This window comes from Prinia subflava, chromosome 2 (genome assembly GCF_021018805.1).
Source record: "Prinia subflava isolate CZ2003 ecotype Zambia chromosome 2, Cam_Psub_1.2, whole genome shotgun sequence".
Lineage (NCBI taxonomy): Eukaryota > Metazoa > Chordata > Aves > Passeriformes > Cisticolidae > Prinia > Prinia subflava.
In genome coordinates, this window is record NC_086248.1 from 59812802 (window position 1) to 59833601 (window position 20800).

A 20800-nucleotide genomic window follows, 5' to 3' on the forward strand; every position below is an offset into this window, starting at 1 on the left:
CTTCCAGAGGATGGAAGATACAGCTCCAAGGCCCTGCTGCATTAATAGCAGTACTCCCAAGTACAGCCTCGATGAGAAGTAGAGCCAGGCACTGCACATGGAAGCGTGGTTATTTCCAGGGCAAGGAACAGAGAGATGTAGTCAAGGTATTGTGCAGTAGTTGTGTTATGGCAGGTCCTGCCTTGGCTCTCAATTTTCTGTGGAAGGCACAGGTTACAAGAGGAACCAATGGCATGTTCCCAATGGCTGGTGGCTATTTAGAGCCATATCTCCCCTCAACTCTGTGCCCTTTTACCTTTCAGCCTTGGATAAAAGCATTTCACAAAGCATTTGAAAGAAGTTGCTTCTGCAGTATCCGTTCTGTGGTTTCCCTGTAAAGAAACAGCTGCTCAGAGCGAGGTGGAGAGAGGATGCAAAGCAGATGCCATGTGATAATTTGTAAGAGCAAAGGCTCTTCTTTTTACATTAGGGTCCCTGAAAGCACCTGAGGATGAGGAATGTCTGGTCCAATTTGTCCTGATTTCTTAAGTTTCTCCAGGCTGGCCCCATGCAGCCAGTGAGCTAGAAGAAGGAGGATGAAAGAGTCAGATCATTTCCCACTCACCTGGCTAATGTAGGTTCTTTGCTCATCTTTCAGTGTTCTACCTCCCTATCCAGGCTGGTTTGAATGTAAAACCAGATTGAAGGGAGGAGGGAAAGGAGTGAAGCCTAATATTAATCCAAATAAATCAGACAAATTATGTATATTCTCTTTGCCTCTCTCCAAGAATGAAGTCTGTGTCCATACTCCAGCTTTTAACTGAATTATTTTGAAGTACAAAGGTATGTGAGCTCTAAGCCTTTCAACTCCTGCAGTGACCTCCAGCTCACCCATAAAGTCCTCTCTAATAGTTTGACAAGAATAACTGAGCAACACATGCAGAAAAGGGGAATGACAGATGCTGTGTTTAACAAAGACAAAAAATATAAATTACTGCAGTGATGTCAGCTGTATAAAAAATATGCTGACAGAAGATTAGGGTGCTTTTTGGCATAATTTTTAATGGGAATTTCTTTAGTACACACCCCTTTAATATCTGGTTGCTCCATTCAATGGTTTTCCCTTTTGCTCCCCCTGCATTGTCCTAGCCCTATCTTAGGGCTGCAGAGCCCTGACAAGTATCAGGAGCACTACTATTATCTGCAGTTTCCTGGGTCATAACAGCAGCATAACATGTGATCCAACATCCTTCCTCTCCACTTCCATCTCTCTAGATAACAGCACCCCACAGAATTCAGTTACTATTCACTGCTTCCAAAAACCCTACTTTTTGCTTTGCTGGGTGCTGGAAACTGCTATGTGTAACTTAGTATGTTTCCCTTTGAGTTTATAAATTACCTGTGGCCTTTGTTACACACAGTTCTTGCACAGTAGAAAAAAAAAAAAGGAAAAAAAGAAGAATTCAAGTGTAAGATAAGCAAGTAACTGAGCATGCCTGCTTGGAAATGGCTGGATTTTTATCAGGAAATAAGCATTCACAGAAACCTTACTTAAACAGCAGCATGTGTCACTTCCTTTAAGGCTTTTACTTAGGAACAGATATTATATTCTGTAATATTTGTATATGAAATAGCTTTGAGGACAAATAATTGCTATTTAATTCCTGATAGAAAATTTCAGAACACTTGAATAGATGAAGTCCCAGATACGCTGTAAGCTGGGTAAGCAATATAAATCTCATCACAGAATCAGCTGAATTGGAAGGACCCACAAGAATCATCCACTCCAACTCCTGGCCTGCACAGAACCATCCCCAAGAGCCCCACCTGAGAGCATTGTCCAAATGCTTCTTGAACTCTGTCAGGCTGGTGCTGTGACCACTTCCCTGGGGAGCCTGTTCCAGGGCCCAGCCACCTTTTTACACTTTATCTGCTGTATACTCATTGATTCAGGGGGCATGGGCTACAGCTATACTAGTAAATTAATTCCCAGGACCACTCTCTGGACTGAAGCCAACCATGTCCCTGGTCTTAAATTCTCCTGCTCCCCAAGACAGGATGCTGGACTGAAATTGCCTGTGGTGAGTGGTACTCGGCCTATCCCACATGTGCCCAGAGATAGTTTGGGAGGCAAAACTGTGCTGGTCGTGACTCAAGTGACCTAATAAAGCGAAGCTCAAGCCCCACCAACCAACTGCAGTGGAGAGTTTCCTTTGCTGTTTAACTTAGTCATGTAGATATAGCCAGAGAGCACAGAGCACAGCTCCAGAACCCCAGTTCTTCTTTCCATGGCCCAAGACCTTGGGTCCACTTTGAATTTTAGGATATCATTGCTGTGCTCTGAAATCCTAGTGTCTATTTGGAAGGAAGGAAGAAGACTTTAGGTAAATAGGCCAAACTATGGTGCTGTATAACCTTACAAGATGCATGTATGTGGCTTTAGGCTAGATTATTCTTGTACCTGAGCAGCAAAGTTCACCAACACTAATGTATAGAAAAGATGTTGTTTTGACACATTTGCAGAAAAAGTCCAAGTGTAACTGTGAGTCACATTTCACTTACACTTGCATTTCTATAGAGCCCTTTCACAGGGCTCCTGCTCTAGGCAGAAATCCCTATGATTAGTCATCTAATTCAAACTAATTATTATGGCAAGAGAAGTTTTCTGAGTGCTTGAAGAGAAGGCATTGATTTTTTTGTGGGCTGTCTGCTGTCGTGACATTTCAGAAGAAACAACAAAACATGCAAAAGAGGAAGAGGTAACAGAGTGTAAAGAAACAAAACTAGGGAAATATTTTTATTTCAGAGGAAGTTGGCTAGTCAAGGAGTCTCTGTGCTTGATGCTGTTTATTTTCTGGTTAATTTTAGATACTGGGTATTGGACAGCAAAACAATTGTGAAGGCTTCTTAGAGGGAGGGACTGGTTTTATGGCCCATTAAGCTACTGCAGAACAACCATAAAGAGTGCATTAAATCAGTACCTTTAGCAAAGGTAGGCAGAGTTGCATGCTCACATGTGCATATTTCATGCACTTACAGTCTTTGCTTTTGCATTGAAGGAGATTGTGCATTTCCTTGCACTGAAGACAGAGAGTGCATTAAAGATTCTCAAGCCGAGGGAAGAGCAGCAATAATGCAAGTCAGCAAGGGAGACTTAGACATTCCTTTCAAACTATTTCACGAAATACAAAAAGTAAAATGGCTTTGGACACTTTATGCAATTTTACAGGGTGAGAGAATTAGAAACATGTCCGGTATACACGAAAACAGGCCAACACTTTTTTCTGTCACCATGCAGAAATTCACTGGAAACCCACAGATTATTATTTTTTAATTGTTCTACCCTCATGGGGTTTAGGAATAGTAATAAGCGACCAAAAATAACGATGCTACTGAATCAACATGTGCATACCAGAACAACAGAAGAAAATTCCAAGCTAAGCAAAGAACTTTTTTGATTAGTTTTTCATTAAAGTCAGAGGCTTTTTCATCCATTTGGTGGGCTTTACAGCATATTTCTTGGACAAAGTAAGGAACTGTTCCCAACTCTACAAGGTAAACAATGTTAAATATCAGTTTCTCTTCACACTGTTTCTGAGTTGGATTTATCTCTGCCCAATCATATATTGGCATGATTTTTTTATGTCAGTTATGGGGGTAAATTATACATTTGGGAATGACATTTCCCATTACCTACATGGCAAAACCCCTTCTCAGAAATCCACTGTGTGATCATAAATTGCACAGAAATCTTGGAGGTCTTTATTTGTAGGTAGTCTGGACCTTAGATAACACTTTGCAACACCATCTACTTGAGGCTTGGAAAAATCTCACATAGGTTAATTGTATTCCCCTGTAGCTCATTGTGATGACTGGTTATTCACTGTTTGCAAAGGGATCTGATAACGAAATACGCTTCAGGCTGCTTGTGTCCTGTGCATAAAACATTAGATTTTCTTTAATGCAACATTAAAAGGCTGCCTATCTCCAGGGACTGTTCCCTCTACATATGCGCACATCTGTAAAATGAAAAAAGGAGGCACAATTACACTCCATTGTTTTTAAAACTCCCCCAAATAACACAAAGTCCCCTCCCCCAGTGCAAAGATGCAAAGGCTCCCAGAAATAGGAATAGGTGTTCTTGTTTCCTACTTCTCTTACCAAACATTTTATCTCCATAAATACTCGGAGGCTCTGTCTGGAGTTTTCTGGAGACAAAACTCATTAGCCTTTGCTGTTCTTAATGCAGAGACTGTACCCCTGAGGAGGCCAGTGCTGACACACTTGGTGTTTCAGTCTTTGCTCCAAGCTGTGTCCTGTCAAACCAAACCTCCCTCATGGATGGAAAATGTGTGCAAACCAATTCCCTCCTCCTGAAACCATTCAGAGCCACGTGGAGGGGTGCTCTTGAAAAAAACCTTAACCAATACCCTACCTATCTCTAATATTGATATATATATATTAATATTTATATATTTATATGTGCATGTAATTATTAACAATCATCTTGAGAACTGGACAGAACTTTTATAGCAAAGTAAGTAGGATATGCTCATTTGACAGATAGTTTTTTTTCATTACATGACTGAGAGAGTGGGGGAAGAAAAGGCAAAAACCTGAAGGGCTTAAACTGCTCCTGGGTTTTGAACTCCAGCCAACATACAATATTTAAGACTGATGGCAAGAGCTTCCAAAGCACATACAAGATGGAAAACTAAATATGCAGTCAAATCCTGACTATTTTTTTTCAACAACTGTAGTTCCTACCTGTTGTTGTGATGAAGCATATCATGCTACACAGATAGGAGGATTTTTGTGGAATTCTGCAAGACAATCTGAGGCAGGTGAAGGAGAGAGATCTGTTCTAGGTGGTTATTTTCTAGATCTCTGCTGTATCTTCTCTATAAATTTGAATCATATTTTCAAATATTCAACTCGACCTCCAAAACCAGCATGACCAGCTCATTTTGTGTCCCCATCATGTCCACATCCTCCTATCATTAACAGCTTTCCTGGGCCAATTCTCCACTAATGCAAGCCCCTTTGCAGGTCTTCTACCTTTACTTATTCCAGCAACTGAGCAAAAAACACGCTTCTGTGGCCTTTTCAGAAGCCACACAAAAATTGCTGTGTAGGTAGCCATCTACATTTACTGCTATTTGGCCAACTGCTTCTCCTAAATCCCTTCAGAGCAAACAAATGAAAGAGGTGACGACTGCCATTCCATTACTGGAAGCATTATGTGGCCACTTCTCCATTTCCTTAAGAGTTTTACACTAAATCTGGGCAGTTTTTAAATATTTTTCACTACATTTGTTTGAAATTGGTTAAAAAGGTCAAAAGGTGTTGCAAGTAGCAGCAGAGATGATGAGGAAAACTGATGGATGGGTAGATAAATATCAGTTCACCTAAGTCTTTTTTCCTTAGGAACCAGACTGAAAGCAAGTTAGAAATGTTTAAAAAATGATTCTTGTTTGTGCTGTGTGGTTAACAGATCTGGGGTTTATGCTGTTGTTGCTATGGATACACTGTTATTATGTACCATACTATAATAGCACCAAAGAGGGTTAGTGCCAAGAGATAGATAAGACGTAGGTCTGTTGTCACATCAACTTCTATGCAGTCCAGGGGATATGGTGCTGCTCTAATTAATGCTGACTTCAAATGCCTCAATCTCAAATTAACATGCTCAACTGACTTGTGGTTAAGAGAAAGACAAGGAATGTGTTCTGATCAGACCTGGTCCATGAGAAACACCAGCACAATCCAGTCCTGCTAAATCCAGAAACTTTTTCAGTCATCTTCATCTTAACCACAGTCCATTCTTCCTCCCTGCTCCCAAGAAGGAGCAAAAAGGAGATCAGGTCCTCCTCTCATTCACACCGTCCAGCCTCCTCTCTCTGGCCAGATGTTGTACTTGCCTAGTGTCCTTCTGGGCGTGCTGGTGCTCACTGAGTCCTGGGTGGAGCAGAGCAGCAGTGACCTGCCTGCTCACAGGCAAGCCCTCTGAGGAGCCCGGGAAGCTCGCTCAGCCTTGGGGTACTTCTGCTGGAATGTCGCAGGCGTAGTAGCAATGCTCATTCCTACCTCATCAGGAGGACAAGCAAACTGTGCCTTCCTGGAAATGCTGATCTTTCCAGAAAGTGGAGAAAAAAATCACCTCTTCCAAAGAAAATTCTTTAAAACCTTTCTCTCTGAGGAGCAATATGTTTATTTTCTGTGAATATGTGAGAAGGAAAAGACAAGAAAGTAAATTTAATCTAGAGTACATCACAGTGAAGAAGAGATAAATACTAACTGATAATGAATGCCCGTAACCTTGTTATTTAAGGTTCCCAATTGACAGGAGAATGAAGTAATGAATGATTAGAGCAGCAGAGGAGACAAAAACCCGGTAAATTAAGCTCAGTGAACATAAAAGGAAGATAAAAGACAGTTGCCTACTAAAGACCTGTGTCTGATGACCTAGCAGCACCTTCCCTCCTACACTCCTGGGGACTGCTCCCACACCAGCTCCTCCTCCTGGCCCAGACTCTGAAGGTGCAATTAGCTGCCAATTGTGGGTTGTGAGTCATTCCAGGAAAAACTACCCCCTTCATGCAGAGACTAGTGAGTAAAAAGGCTCACAGGTGCTCAATACAAGTGCTAATACAAGTGCTCAGTGCCATGAAGTGTCATCTCTTCCATGTTGACAGGACCTTCATTTGTGGTCGTGTGATCCACTGCTGCTGCTCAGCATGTGCTTTAATTACAGCATTGCCTGTGGCCTCCAGCTTGCTCCTAGCTTCCTACCAAATGCTCTTCTCTGAAACCACTGTGAGTCCTTGTCTCCCATCAGCTCCTCCCTCTAGGAGTTCGTTGTGCTGACAAAGGCTCCATCCACCTTCCTACCAGAATTATACATATGTCCCTCTCTTCCTCTGAAAGTCAAAAAGGAAATAGGTACTCAGATTTCATGGTGATGAAAACCCCTAAAAGTCCCTAAGAAGAAAAGAAAACAAACAAACCATCCAGTTTGCCTTTTGCCAGCCCTCTAAAGAACTAAAATGACAACTACAGTGTGAATCCAAAATGGAAGACCAGGAAAATTGGGTGTCTGCTTTAATTCTGGATCACCTGGTTGTGCCTGACGGCTCACCAGAGTCATCAGTCACAAACAACTAGACCCTTATTGTCGTACTCCACGATTGCAAAGCAAGTGCACAGACTAGCACAACCTTTATAAAGGCTCTGTTTCTCATCAGAATTTAGTCGTGAAAAATCTGCCTTCTGCAGAAACTTGTGGTCTGGGATTCAATGGCACAGGCTTATTATGTAAAAGGCTAGCAGCCTGCTCACAGGCACATAATGCTGACCCTTTTCCCTGCTCAAGCACCTTCTGGAGCAACTGCTGGCAAACAGAAGAAATTAGTCACCTCTGGGTAGCTCTATGAGTCCAAATGCTGCAGTACATAGAAAATAGCAATGGCACAATATTCCTGTTCCAGGAAGAAGTTCAGTTGTGTCCAGTAGGTTAGCCAGGACACGTGGCATATCTGGAACGTATATTTTTCAGATTTTGTTCAACACTTTTCCTACTTTTTGCATTTCACATGCTAATAATGTTGAGAGACAGTTACTGCTTAGATTAAGAGGGCTTCAAAGGAAGTCTCTGTGTGTTGGAAGTTTAGGGCTGGACTGCAGATGACATCTTGGTTCAGGACAACACACAGGTGCATGCTTCAGTTTATTAAAATCTGGAGCCTAATTAGAACACACCTTTTTTTTTTTGAGCCAGCAATGAATTAATGTGAAAACTAAGTCACAGCTGCCTGACTGTGAATGCTGGGAGACAAGAATAGGGAATGAACCATGGAAATGAGTAATAATGTTACAATTCTGTACCTCAAAGTTCATGCCAAGAATCTTGGCCAGATAATGTTGATTGTATGAAGAGGTGAGACCTTGTTCTAGTCAGTTTACCAAGCCATCTCTACATGAAGAAAGATATGTTCAAGCATATCTTGGTTATCCATTTTAAAATAATATTTTAAACATGCTTTGGCAATATTGAAGACTCAAAGGAAAATTGTCTAGAAAGTTATTCATATAACACTGCTTATATGCTTTCTTTACAGATAAATACAGATGTGAAATTGCAAGGAAGAAAGCACCTTTACAAAGTTCCTTTAAACACATTTTTAATAAAGTTAATGTGTAAAAAATTACCATATTTCTGTATAATAAATTTGCCCCTTCATTCTATTTGCAGTCATGTCTGCTGGTAGCAAGGGAGAGAGCAGAGACTCCTCTTTTTCCTAGCAATAAGGGGCTAATAATTTTTAGGGGAGCTGGATTTATTCACTGGCAATGTAACAACAGGAGTCAATGGAAGGAGGAGAAGAAAAGACCAGAATGAACACAGAAACTGAATGCTGACACCTAAATTAAGTGTTGGAAAGAACAGTCACTTTTAGGAGCTGTCTTGCAGGTTGGCATGTGCTAATACAATAAGGCAAGTGAAGAGTCTGTAAACACCCTGCCCTGGAAGATAAGATATGATGTGACTTTGGTATCTTTTGTACCAGTGATGGTATCAGCATCAACTGGTAAGGAGAGAGGGGGTTGGGTCAGCCGTCCTGGTGGTTCTGCCACTTCTGACTTGAAAAACAATAATGTCCAAACACGATAAAAGCTTGAGAAAGACCTTGATACAGACTCTCACCAGTCATCTCTCCAATGTTTTGAGAATGTGCTTAAACTCAAAGTTTTGGTATCCTAAAGTGAAATTGGTATCTTGAAGTGAAATTAGCATTTTGAATGAGCTGAGGGGCCCATGCAATGCACACAGGGAGCTTTTAAGCAGACCCTTTGGAAACTGTGATAATTAGGGATGACTTTGTGTTTTCCAGAGGTTGCTATTTTCAAACAGGGCAAGAAGTCTTCACCAGAGGTTGCAGTCACGTAGCAGTCATTTTTGAAATGATGTTCCTCTTTGGGCTTGAGATCAACATGACAATTCAGCATAAAACTGCATTGGCTTTACAGGCTTCAGGCATGGGCTTTGTAGGGGGATTTGTTATGCCAGAAAAATGCTAGCATCCCAGATTGCCCTCGGAGCACTGGCTTGTTGAACGCTTTGGCCAAGGCATTTTCTGTGCGGGTGATGGGGTTTTGAGGAGAGAAGGACCTGACAGGCTTGGTGAGCCTCTCCTGCCCAGGGGAGGACACATGGATTTGGAGGTGTTGTGCAGGGGGGTTCTCTGGGAGATTCCACACACTGCTCCTGCAGTGCACTGCTCCCTGACTGCCCTGGCTGCTGCAGTGGCTAGAGGACAGAAAAAAACTCATTTTTCTTTTTGTATTTTTTGCATGAATTAACAGCAAGGGGTTCTGAAATAATACCATACCAGTGATGAGCTGAGCCATGTGTGCTGCAGGGTGAGTGCAGGGGAGGAGGGGTTGTGCTTGCAGGAATTGCAAGAGACTTTAAGTCAAATTCAGCAGAATTAGCACATGTATTGCTTATTTTAAAGATCACAGCATCATTGCTTTCATTTGTATTATCAATGCAAAGAAGTGGCTTTATCTTGCAGTGATATAGTCCTGCGTACCTAGTCAAGTGGAAAATATTTCCTGAGAATAATGCCATGGCCATGGGCCTTGTCTGCAGTAAGTCTCATATGGGGGCATGAACAAGAGAGGTTTAGGAAGGTCTCTCATTTTCCCTTCAAGGCCATCAGCTTTCTGTTTTCCTTCTAGTTTTTCTGCTGTTTCTAAAATTATAAAGCTGCAGAACAGCTACCTCCATTTATATACATTTTTCAAGGAAAATCCTTTTGTTCCTGACATGCAACCTCTTGAATTAAACTGTACTTCATCTATTTGAACAATACACACCTTCTCTTTCAGTAGTCAAGAAAAATACTTGGTGAATGGGACAATCTACTTTTTTTTCTCTCAAATGTCAGAGCTCAAGCTCTTAGAAGATCTGCAGATGTTACTCTCCAGTCCTCTCAGCCCTGCAGCTAGGTCATCTCTGGCCCTTTTCCACACCTGCACTGGAACTAGTGGGTCTGCAGGGCTCTGAACATGCTTTGAATGGTTTTGCCTTCCTGTTCAAATCTTCTGCCTGGAGCAGCGCAGACCCACTGATGTCAGTAAGACCCGTGCTGGTTTCAGTACAGGTCTTTAAAATGCTGAGCATGGCTCTAGTGGAACGGTTATCTGAGTTTTATGCCTTCATCTGTTTCTCTCTGTACATGCTTTTGCCTGTATCAAATATTTAATGTTATCTCTCTGGATTTTTTTATCATTTATCTTTGGATATACATATGTGCACATTAATGGATATACATATATTTGTGTATATTTAGATGTATATAGCACACAGAGTTACGAATAAGTTTACGTAATTTGTTTTTGATGGGGAAAAATACAAAAGGAGGATGTTTTTACACTAGAAATTTGGAAATTACAAAGAAAATTAATACAACCTCCCATCCACACACATCTGAGTTTTGAAGATGGTCTTGTCTTTAGAGTTTTAGCATGGATCTATCAGCTTTTAGCATCTTATCAAAACATTTTGAAACTGAGTGTGAATATTTATTTGGAACAAATAACTATGAATTACCATTCTGCAGGATTGGTAAGGAAACTTATTCTTTGCAATGCTTCTATTAGTGCGACCAATTTTGTTAATGTGCCAGCATCATCAATAATTTCAATATGATTTTTAAAGTGTTTGTTAATACAGATACATAAAGGGGTCAGCCAGCAGAGGGGGCACAGAAGCCAAAACACTGGTGATGTATCAGAGATGGGCATTTTCCTCTGTGTTTGTGTGTGTTGTGCGTGTGTGCGCATGCAGAGAAGAGAAACATTTTCATATTCCTTAATTTACCTTTACTAATTAACCCTCAGTGAAAATGTGTTCTCTCTTAATTACAAACACTCTCAGAGACTGTTTCATTAAATATGTTGAAAGAAAGTGCATTTGCAGAGGATGTAGAGCATTTGCTATCTGATGGTTTGCATCACGTATATAATTTTTCAATAACAGAGGTAGAAATTGTCTCTCTCTGTGTGCCTTCTGACGAGAAGAAAAGAAGGAATAGGAGGATTCTAAATATTTGGGGGTCCCAGGCTCCTGACTGGCAGAACACCATGTTTTCATGAGTTGAAATTTAGAGCAGAGGCAGGCCCAGCGATGCCCAGCTCCTGCAGCCAGATGGAACACGGACGGCTGCCGGAGAGCAGAGAACAAAAGTAAAGCCAAGGCCCAGAAGCCATACATACAGGGAGGTCAGGAAGGGACAGATAAAGGATTTCACTACTTAAAAGGGAGACAGAGAGACACTTGGAGGACAAACAGGAACACCAACCACTGAGAGGAAATCCATGCAAGCACTGAGTCAGTTAGACATGCTGCTCCACAGCAAACCAAAGGCAGGAGGATGAAAGTGGTTAAGATCGAAGAAACTTCTAATGTAACACATCCTTGAGAGGGAAAGCCAAGGAATACAGGGGCAAAAGGGGAACTCAATATTCTTACACAAATAACACTTTATTGTGTACCTTGGGGACCTGGTGTGCATGAGGAACAACCACAGATGGTGTTCACTAAAGCCTACTTAGTGAGGTAGACACGCCGGCTGAAGGCCCATCGGAAGTCCTCCAGTAATCTCACAAGAGAATTAAGCTCTGAACAGCAAACTTTGGGTCTACATAAGGAATCCAACTGCCTTAAAAGACCAGAGTGTTTCCATCCCTGTTTTGATTTTGGCCCATCTCCATCTTTTTTTCCTGCCAAATTCCCATTTACTTCAATGGATGTTTTGCTTGAATGAGTCATGAGGTAAGGGCTGGACCTGAGACCACAAAACATTTTAATACACAAGTCTGCAAGGGACGTATTATTTTGAGATGTTTTTAGGAATTTTAATGGTGGCCTTAAGAGTAAATTTACAGTGTGTAGCATGTGACAGTGACACTAGCTTTAAATATTCATGACACCAGATGATAGTTTCTGGTATGACATTTTCTTGTGTCTTTTTTGATAGGCAACTCGTTCAGCACTTTGCAAATATAAAGATTTTAATCTCTGGAGTACACTACAAACTGGATTTACCACTAATATGAATTTACTATAAACATAATCCATAACAGCAAAACAAAGGTGTATGGCCGAGAGGGGCAATAATGCCTCCTGCACCAATTCTGCTGTGCTATCAGTGCCACAGATATGAACATTTTGAATGATATTCAGCTTTTTTAAAAATTCCTGGTTCCAGAAGTTATTTGAACATGAGACAATTCAAGCATCTATTTCTTTTTAAAAGTAAGTAGTTAGCTCTCAGGCCTGTGAAAAATAAATTTGGAACACAATCCTGGCACAATCCTGAAAGTTTGAGAGCTAGCTGTTGAAGAACAAATACTTTTTAAGAGCTTCCATATGACTTTTTTTATGACTTTTTCATGTGCCATAATAGCAGTACTGCCACTGATTATTTCCAACAGCTCTCCATGGATTTGTTCTGCTCCATCTCCTGCTCGCCGCATAGAGCCAACACCATGGTCACCAGCTGATAGTCTGTCCCTAGAGTCTTTATTGGGGGTGTTGCACAAAGGCAAAACAATATTCTAATTGCAGTTGTGTAAAGGAGAAAAGCAGTCAACAGGGGGGAGAGGGTGGCTTGGAACAGGATAAACTCCCCAACCCCAAAGTAAATGTACTAATTGCAAAGTAAATGTACTAATGCAACTGAGCCCCCTATCCATGGAGACATTGGTTAAAATAGAACATGGTACAGAGAGCTCCCTGCATAAACTTCAGCATACTCTTTCCACCCTGGGAGGAAAGTCTACTTATTTCTGAGTGATTACATTAAGCCCAACAAAGAAGCCTGATTTTTGACTGATACTTGACCTGATACCTCTCTTTTTCCCCTAACATGATAAAAAATGTTTATAATATAATAGTTTTGCAATATTCCTCTGCTTCATTCTATCAGTAATGAAAACCAGGTATATTCCTAGCTCTCTAGACACTACATCTAGCTTAAATGCTCTCTGCAAGATCAGTAGGAGAAACCACACTTGTGGGAGTTGCCACTCAGTCTTATAAGTATCTAGTGTTTCCTATTTAAAGAGTTCGTAGTCACAGGATAGATTTCTTCATTGAGATGTCATAATCCCAGTTGGCTAAGCCAGGCTGTGGGGCAGGAGTGCTGTCAGTATCCCTCACTGACAGTACACGTAGGTGTGCTGTGATGGACAGGTAGTGTTCTCTGGCAGAAAGCACTTGTTGGCCAGAAGAGTCTTCTGTCCTGACAATGATGCTCCATCTCTCACTACATTACAGAAAAAATGTTGCAGGCAGGCAGCCAGCAGAAAACTAACATAGTGTATTGTCTAAACAGCTGAGTCTACCATGAACACACGTCCTCTGCTTCTCAGTTCAGCCTCCTGTAGAGATTCCCTTCCACCCAGTTTTGCTATTCTGATGCACTGGGCCTTTCTGAAGACAGGGTGTAGCCTGCCAGGGAGGAGACAAAACTTTAAGGGCCGGCTGTGGCACAGACCAGCTGAGGAACAAAGGACTACCACAGTGTTCACCACCCTGCTGTCTACGGCAAAGAACATTTTTTGATCTAGTTTTCCTGGAGAGAAACCAAAATAAAAACTGTCAGGGGAACAACCACTGACTATCCCAACATCAAGCCCTCCTTCTCATACTCCCAACTGCCCCGTGGAGAGAATGACAGGGTTACCAACATAACAAAGGTTAATTATGTAACACACATCAGAGCTGTGCTTGCACGGTGCAATAGTGGTAATAAACACACCAGGAGAATCGAAGGCAGCAGACAATTGCAGGCGGTGTGCCTGCCCCTCTCTGCTCTCTCACCTCTGCTGTGCAGAGACAGCGGCCTGTCCCAGCCGTCCTAAGCATCTGCAAGAATGGCAGCTGTGCCGCTGGAGCCGTTCCCTTTGGAGTAACCCCTTACAAGGGCTCTTCCAGGTGGTTTCTCTTCCATTAAATACTTGTGTGTGGAAAAACCCAAGAGGTGTGACGTTCCTCCTGGGTTTAATTTCTCCTGCTGTTGCATTAACCGGCTAGGTAACTCGCAGTAAGTTTGTAAATAAACGAAGACTAAAAGGCAGGAGGGCTTGCTCGGGCAAACAGAGGAGGATGGGGTGGCAACGCCTGCATCCCGCACCCTTCGCTTGCCCTTGCAGGGGCCGGCGGGCACAGGTGAGCTCGCCCAGCCCAGCCCTGCCCTGCCCGGGGCACCATCGGGGCGGGCGCGTCCCCCGGCCCGGCAGCCTCCGCCGCTCGGACACGACTCGCGGGTACCCCCGGCACCGGCCCAGCCCGGGCACGGCCCGGGGAACCGCAGGGCGGGCTCGGGCTCTCCGGACCGCCGCCCCCGCCCTGCTGGGGGGAGGAAGGGAGTGACTTAGGGAGAGAGGGGCGGGCGGATGGACGGAGGGAGCGAGCGAGCTGGGAAAGTGTTGCTGTGGCTGCGAGGAGCGAAGTAGGGGCAGAAAGTTGTCCGCTGGCAGCCGGGCGTGCCGCGGAGACAAAGTGCTCGGGGCTGCTCCGCACCCGCGGACAGGTAAGGGGGTGCTGGGCGGGGGGCTGACAGCCCCGGCAGGCGCTGCCAAGCGTCTGTCTGTGGTGGGACCTCGTCCTCCGCTGCGCGTTCCTGCGGCCGGGGGCGGGCGGCCGGCGACAGGGTCTGGGTCTGTGTCTGGGCGCCGCCCGGCTCCGCGGGCTCCCGCAGCCCCGTCCGGCCCCGGGCTGAGCCGCGTCCCGCCCGGCTCCTGCCCGGCTCCGCGGGGCGCGGCCGCTCCGGCCTCCGGCGCCGCGGAACAAAGAGCCGCGGCCGCGCTGGGCTCCGCGCCCCGCAGCGCCGGGGCCCGAGGAGCGGGGCTGCGGGGGTCGCCGGCTCCGGGCGGGACACCCGCGCCGGTGGCTATCGGCGGGATAGCCGGGCTGCTCCGGAGCCCCTGCAGGGCGTCCCGCAGCTGCCACATGCTCGTGCTGTGCCCGGCGCTTCGGGGGTGCTCACGGGGGAACCTCGCTCCCGCAGCGCCGCGCTGGGCTCAGCAGCTGCAGAAAACGCCCGTCAGGAGTTCAGCAAAATGAAAAGGTTTGCCGGCGCGGATCTTGGTTTAAAGATGATCGCGGGGGGTGAGCTTTCAAAGTAAGAGGTGAAAAGGGAAACAGCGGCGTGAACAATGACGATTTCAAAAGGTCGGGGTTTATGGAAATAGTTTTAAGCCTGGTGCAGATCGTTTGGTGATTTTTGTACCTAGTTCTAATAACGTGTAGTAAATTTCGCCTTTTCGTATGCCTGCAGAGTTCTTGTCATTTCCCAAAAGACCAATGTGTATGAATCTGAGGGTATCATGCTGGGTTTTGTACACGGCCAGAACTCCCACTGAAATTAATTTAACGTTTTGTTTTAAGTTACTAGTGGGATTAATGGTAATTTTCTTTAATCAGCTTTCAGTAAGGCTATACAGGAAAATCCTCCTGGAACCGTTGGGATCTTTGTATATGCAAAGAATGTGAAAGGAAACCAGTACTTTGTATGACCTTTTTTTATCTAACTAAACTTACAATAATATGCTTCTATGTTTTTGGCATGAGTGAGACTTACAGTCCTCCAAACGGGTTTACTTCTGTGGCTGTTCCCTGTGGGAGGCAGTGGTTGGTCCTGGCCAGGCTTGCTCTCCGTAGTTGGGAAAAACACAGACATCTTGCTCTGGGTGCTCTGCTGTGGACCCAGTGCACCCTCTCCTTTATGCCGGTTCATCCGACCCTGTGGAAAGCCAGTTCCAGGAGCCAATCTCGCAGAAACCTAATCCAGCCCCAAAGTGTTTTGGAGGGATTTCTTTGCAGCTCTGCCTTCCCAGAGGAGTGTCTGAGAGAGATGCTGAGCCCCAGTGCTGGGGGAGAGGAAAGGGAGATGGAGGGAGGAAGTGGGGGGACCACCCTTATTGCTCTAATTTCAGTGTCAGGTGACTGTAGCTGGGCTTAAACTACACAGTTGGGCTCTGATTGTGCTTTGGGTGGTTTAAACTGCTGCAACATGGGGTTGCCCTGGCAGCCCCTGCCTAGCTCTGACTCTGTTCCCATTCGTAGCAGCACAAACACTTACGCTGTCCTGTGGTGATCTGGATCTAGGCACTGAGCAAAAAACAGATGTAATTTTAATCTGGATCAGTTCCATGATTTGGTTCATTTGGTGAGAAAGGAGGAAAGAGGGAGTAGAAAAGGTAGGGGAGCTTTTTGTAAGCTGGCAAAACTTGATACTGCTGCCAAAATTGCTTGTGGAGCTGTAGTGTGTAGGTGCTCCCAGGTGGCTTTCCCCCTCCCTGCCTCCCCTGGGAGCCTGTTCCCGTGACTCTGCATGTAGCCTTGGGAGCCTCCACTCTCTGGGTAAAAATGAGCCTTTGCTAATTAATCCATTAAGTGTAATGGAGTAGTTTGTAACAGAAGAATTAAGCAAGTGCCCAAGTGTTTGCATAATTGTTGCTTTGGACAACAATAAACGCTGTAGGTAGAGCAGTACAACATGCAGAGTTTTATAAAAAGTGTGTGTTTGTAAGCACTTACTGGATTTTGCTGCTCTCTGCAGTGTCTGTCTAGCACGTAATGATCAGGGTGAGCCAGAAGTTTTACAGTCAGTCATGACACTTGTATTAGTAAGTGATTATCACATGGGCTTGTGACAGAAATGGGTGCTAATCAGCCAGATGAAATAAGATGAGTGTGTTTCTCAATCCTGGAGCTGATGAAAAAGTAGAAACTGAATCCCAGTGTAAGACAGCAGAATCTTTGCTGCGGCAGCAGATGGGGAATCTGTTCTTTCTCTTCCTGGTTACACCATCCCCACATGTTGGTTATGCTGGCTCTGCTGACTGTGAGTTGGATCAGATCACTGATCAGGCTGAAAATTGGTGCTCGCAAGTGGGAAAAAAACCATCAGCATGGTGACTGCTGTCCTGTTTCAACACTTGCAATAGCGTCACCTGAAGGAAGGAGGTAGCAATTGATGGCCAGAGATGAGGGGTGCTGTGAGACCTCCCCTTTGCATAGCAGTGTAGTTTTAGCTGATGTTGAATTGATGGTGCAGTTGCTTCTTCCATTCCCATTATTGTAGTCCCTTGAGGAGCTGGCAGAAAATATTCAGGTGGTGCTCAGGACCTGGGCATCCCTCACTGTCTCATGTTAGAGCCCTACTGAAGGTATTCTGAGTGTCTGGAAGTAATGAATTGCTGCAAGTGCAAGTGTGAATTAGTTGTCAGTTTTTATCTACAGAAGAGAGGCAGTCCACTTTGCCCATGGCCATGGGATTGAAGTAGATGATCTCTAAGGTCTCTTCCAACCCAAACCATTCTAAGATATATTTGCCTCCAGGACCTGATGGTATTGATTTGTGGGATTTGGATATTCTTCCTCTTGGGTCGCAGTACAGCTCACCAAGGAGCTGACCAAGACTTGGTTGAAAGACAGGTTTTTGTTTGATTTTAATAACAGATGTGCTTCCAAAACCTGCATTTGCTATCTAGATCTGACCTCTTGCGTGCTCAGCTAATGATGTTACCACCAAGCACTGCTGAAGGCCTTGCTGAATTGCCTTCAGCCTGCAGAGGTCGTGTGGGTGCCCTGCCCACTGACTGCACAGGTGAGCTCCACGTGCTGTCTATTCACATTTGCAGTGACAATTTTACTCTGACCTTGCCTTTGATAGTGCCTGGGCACATTGATAAGGATCCTTCATGCTGTTGTGGAACAGTCTTGTGGATAATAGGGTTGCCTTACCACCAAGAGCCAAAGGTGAGATTCTGATGGTGCCACAGTGAAGTCATTGCTTCTGAAAATTCAAGAATAGTAATAGTATAATGATAGTGGATGAGAAAAGTTCCAGCAGTTTCTGTGTATACTCTTAAATTTTCTGTGGGATTTTTTCCCTTTCTGCAAAGTAAATTGCAGTGACACAAAGTAATGCACTGGAAAAGTTTGGACAAATGCTACCAATGAGATTATATAATACAATAGTGAAGGAATTTATTATGAAGCCTCTTCTTGATTCAAAGAAGAAAGATTTTCCCTGGTGGGTTGAGGATTGTTTATAACTTCCTCTCCCATCCCAAAAGTATATGTGTCATATTGTGCAACCAGAGAAATGTATGCTTGCTACTCTTCAGCAAATAGTTTGTGAGGACTTCAATAGCAGTTTCAAAGCTTGTAGTTCATTGCTTGGGAAAGCATAGCTGAAAATGGGGTTTATTGTTGATAGTAGTTAAAATATGATCACTTTTCTGGTTTTGTTTCTCTTTTTTCTGGCCCCTGTCGAATGCTGAGGTGTCTAATTTAGAAGTGTTTCTAATGTCTGTAGATGTTGAGACAATAATTTCCTAGGTGATCTCAGTGCATTCTTTCCCCCTTTACAATTGTGTATTTTTTCTTTATTTTAAACCAAATTATTTGAAAAAGAGTTATCAAGTAAGAGTAATAAATAGGTTGTGCGTGCTTTTTTTAATCACATTTGGCATTGTATCAAGTATGCTGTGGTACCCCATTTGCAAAGCAAACAGTGTTATTGAGAAGCCTTGAAAGTTTTGATCAAGGGGGAAGATGACAGCAAAGGAAGCAAGTTTGCTTTGCTTTGTATGTAATCCTTATCACTTAATTTTTAACTTTTTGTTTCTTTCTTGCTTTGTTTAGTTTGGTTTTTCTTTCTTCTTTAGTATAGTGTTTCTTATTCCTAGCATCTGTGTGCTTCTATACCGAATATCACAGAAGTGCGTTTCTCCACAAGCAACAGCGACATCATTCCAAGGAATGAAGGGTGAGAAAAACACCCACAGCACGTGATCACCTCGTGAGTGAATTGTCTTTTCTGCTGTGGGCACAAAGTCAGACCGTGCCTGGGCACAGTACCGTGGAGTAGCACTCAGGCTCATTGTTGCTCACCCGTGAGCTCTTTTCCCTGGGTGATGCTGAGGCTGGGTCAGAGCACTGTGGGGTTGTGCAGTCATAACCATCGCTGCACGTGTGTCCGTAGTCTGTCCCACTCGGTGTTGACAGAGGAGCCAGCATGTGACTCTGTGCCAGCTTGCCAATGACTCGAAGAGAGGCTCGATTTTGAACATGCCAGGAGGGCCCTTGGCTGCCTTGGTGCCTGGTTGTGCTGTGTCATTTGCTAATGTGGTTTCTTTCTTGCTGGCCTGCATATTAATGGAGTTCTTCAACCACGCTAACTGATTGTAATAACTTTTGCCTGTCTAGACAGGGCCTTACTGTGTCTGATTAGATCCCAGCCTTGTGGCGTGCATCACTGCCTGTTTCTTATAAATGTGATGAAAAAAAAAAAAAAAGGTGCACATTAATAGTGCTTAGTCTGTTTTTTTGCTTTGCAGTGTTGGTATAAAATATTTATAGATGTTTACTTTTTGCCTGGAGGAAAAAAGTTTTAGTCAAATGTCTCTAGGATGCAATTTAGAAGGGAACCTCTTATCTCCAGTAAGGAAAGAGCAGACAAATGCTCTGTTTGAGGATATTAATTGAGGTTCCACTGAAGTCAGTTGCAGAAGTTTATTGCTCACTGAAGTCAGCAACTTTCTCATATTGGTAAAAAAAGAATTTCTCTGAATCATTAATAAAAATCAAAAGCAGGAAAACTGGTCTTCCTGTGTGAGTTTAGTTCCTTACCGCTTTTTGGAAGTGTAGTAAGTTGAATTCAACTTTGGTACTCTCCATATTTAAGCACTGAAGAGGAAAAGTTATAAAAACAGTTTTCTGCAGTAATTAAAAAAATACTTTTAAAAATTGGTATCCAATTTTTAGAGAACCCAATAATTACGAAGTATAGAGTTTGAGATAAGTTTAAGTTGTTAGTAATCTCTTGTCTTTTTCTTCCATGACTTCCCCAGAAAAAGAATGATTCAGATTTTAAAGTCTCTTAATTAAAAAAGGAAAACTGCCTTGGCAGAATAAATGAACTTCTGGTTTTGATTCGAAAAGTAAATTAGAAGGTAGTACAAATGTGCACGCTTTTCAGTAGCTCTTATTAGTATTTAAAACTCTGTGTCATGGTAACAAGTGCTTCTATTTTCCTTGTACTGTTAGGATGGATTTAGACTGTGTGAAGAAGGGAAACTTGACAAAGGAAGTTAGCAGACCATTTTGGTGTCTCACAGGATTGAGAAGTAAGACTGCATTTTTTTGGAGCTGGGACGAGCTGTCGCAGCTTGGTTTATGTGCTGTGCCTGCCCAGAGGAAATTCCTACTTTATAATGAGAGAGTGGCCAAGGACTAGAGCATATTATTTTAATTAAATCATTTAAATTCCATTGCCGTCATTTGAAAGGCTCTGTGCATCTTCTGAGTTTTAGATGGCATCTTCAGGGACACTGTGAACAGTTTGTGTACTTACATGCCATAATGTCATCTTCAATTGATGCTGTAAAGTTTAAATTGCTGATTTATTTTGATATTAGTCACCTCAAAAGGCTCTTAAAAAAAGCCCATCTTTTCAGAGGTAGAAGGCATGTTTATATGTGTTAACCCTATACTGAATTAGTTTCCTTTGTGAAGCACCACAATGTTATTAAAATAGTTTTAGATGAAAACATTTAATGCAGCCCTATAAAAATAGGACATTCATCTCTTTCTAGTCCAAGAAACTAGACTACTGCGGAAAGACTGAATCCGGGATCTGGAATTGATGTTGGTGTAGCCATGCTCCCATTGCAGAGTGTTCCTTTAGATCAGATGGCACAAATTTGGTCTTGACTATCCAGAGATGTGATCTGCCCA

At 43.3% G+C, this 20800-nt stretch overlaps 1 protein-coding gene across 7 annotated transcripts in view; it reads left to right on the forward strand.

The window, feature by feature from the left end:
- Positions 1 to 20800, forward strand: part of TIAM2 (TIAM Rac1 associated GEF 2) — a 191849-nt gene that overhangs the window by 10864 nt on the left and 160185 nt on the right. For 5 of the 7 annotated variants that reach the window (XM_063390154.1, XM_063390155.1, XM_063390152.1 and 2 more), the window contains exon 1: positions 14423 to 14582. The exons of 1 other annotated variant lie outside the window; for it this stretch is intronic. The gene's annotated coding sequence lies outside the window, so the exon portion shown is untranslated. Of the gene's footprint in view, positions 1 to 14422; positions 14583 to 20800 lie in introns of those variants that run through there. One more of the 7 variants, XM_063390161.1, reaches the window with a different exon arrangement.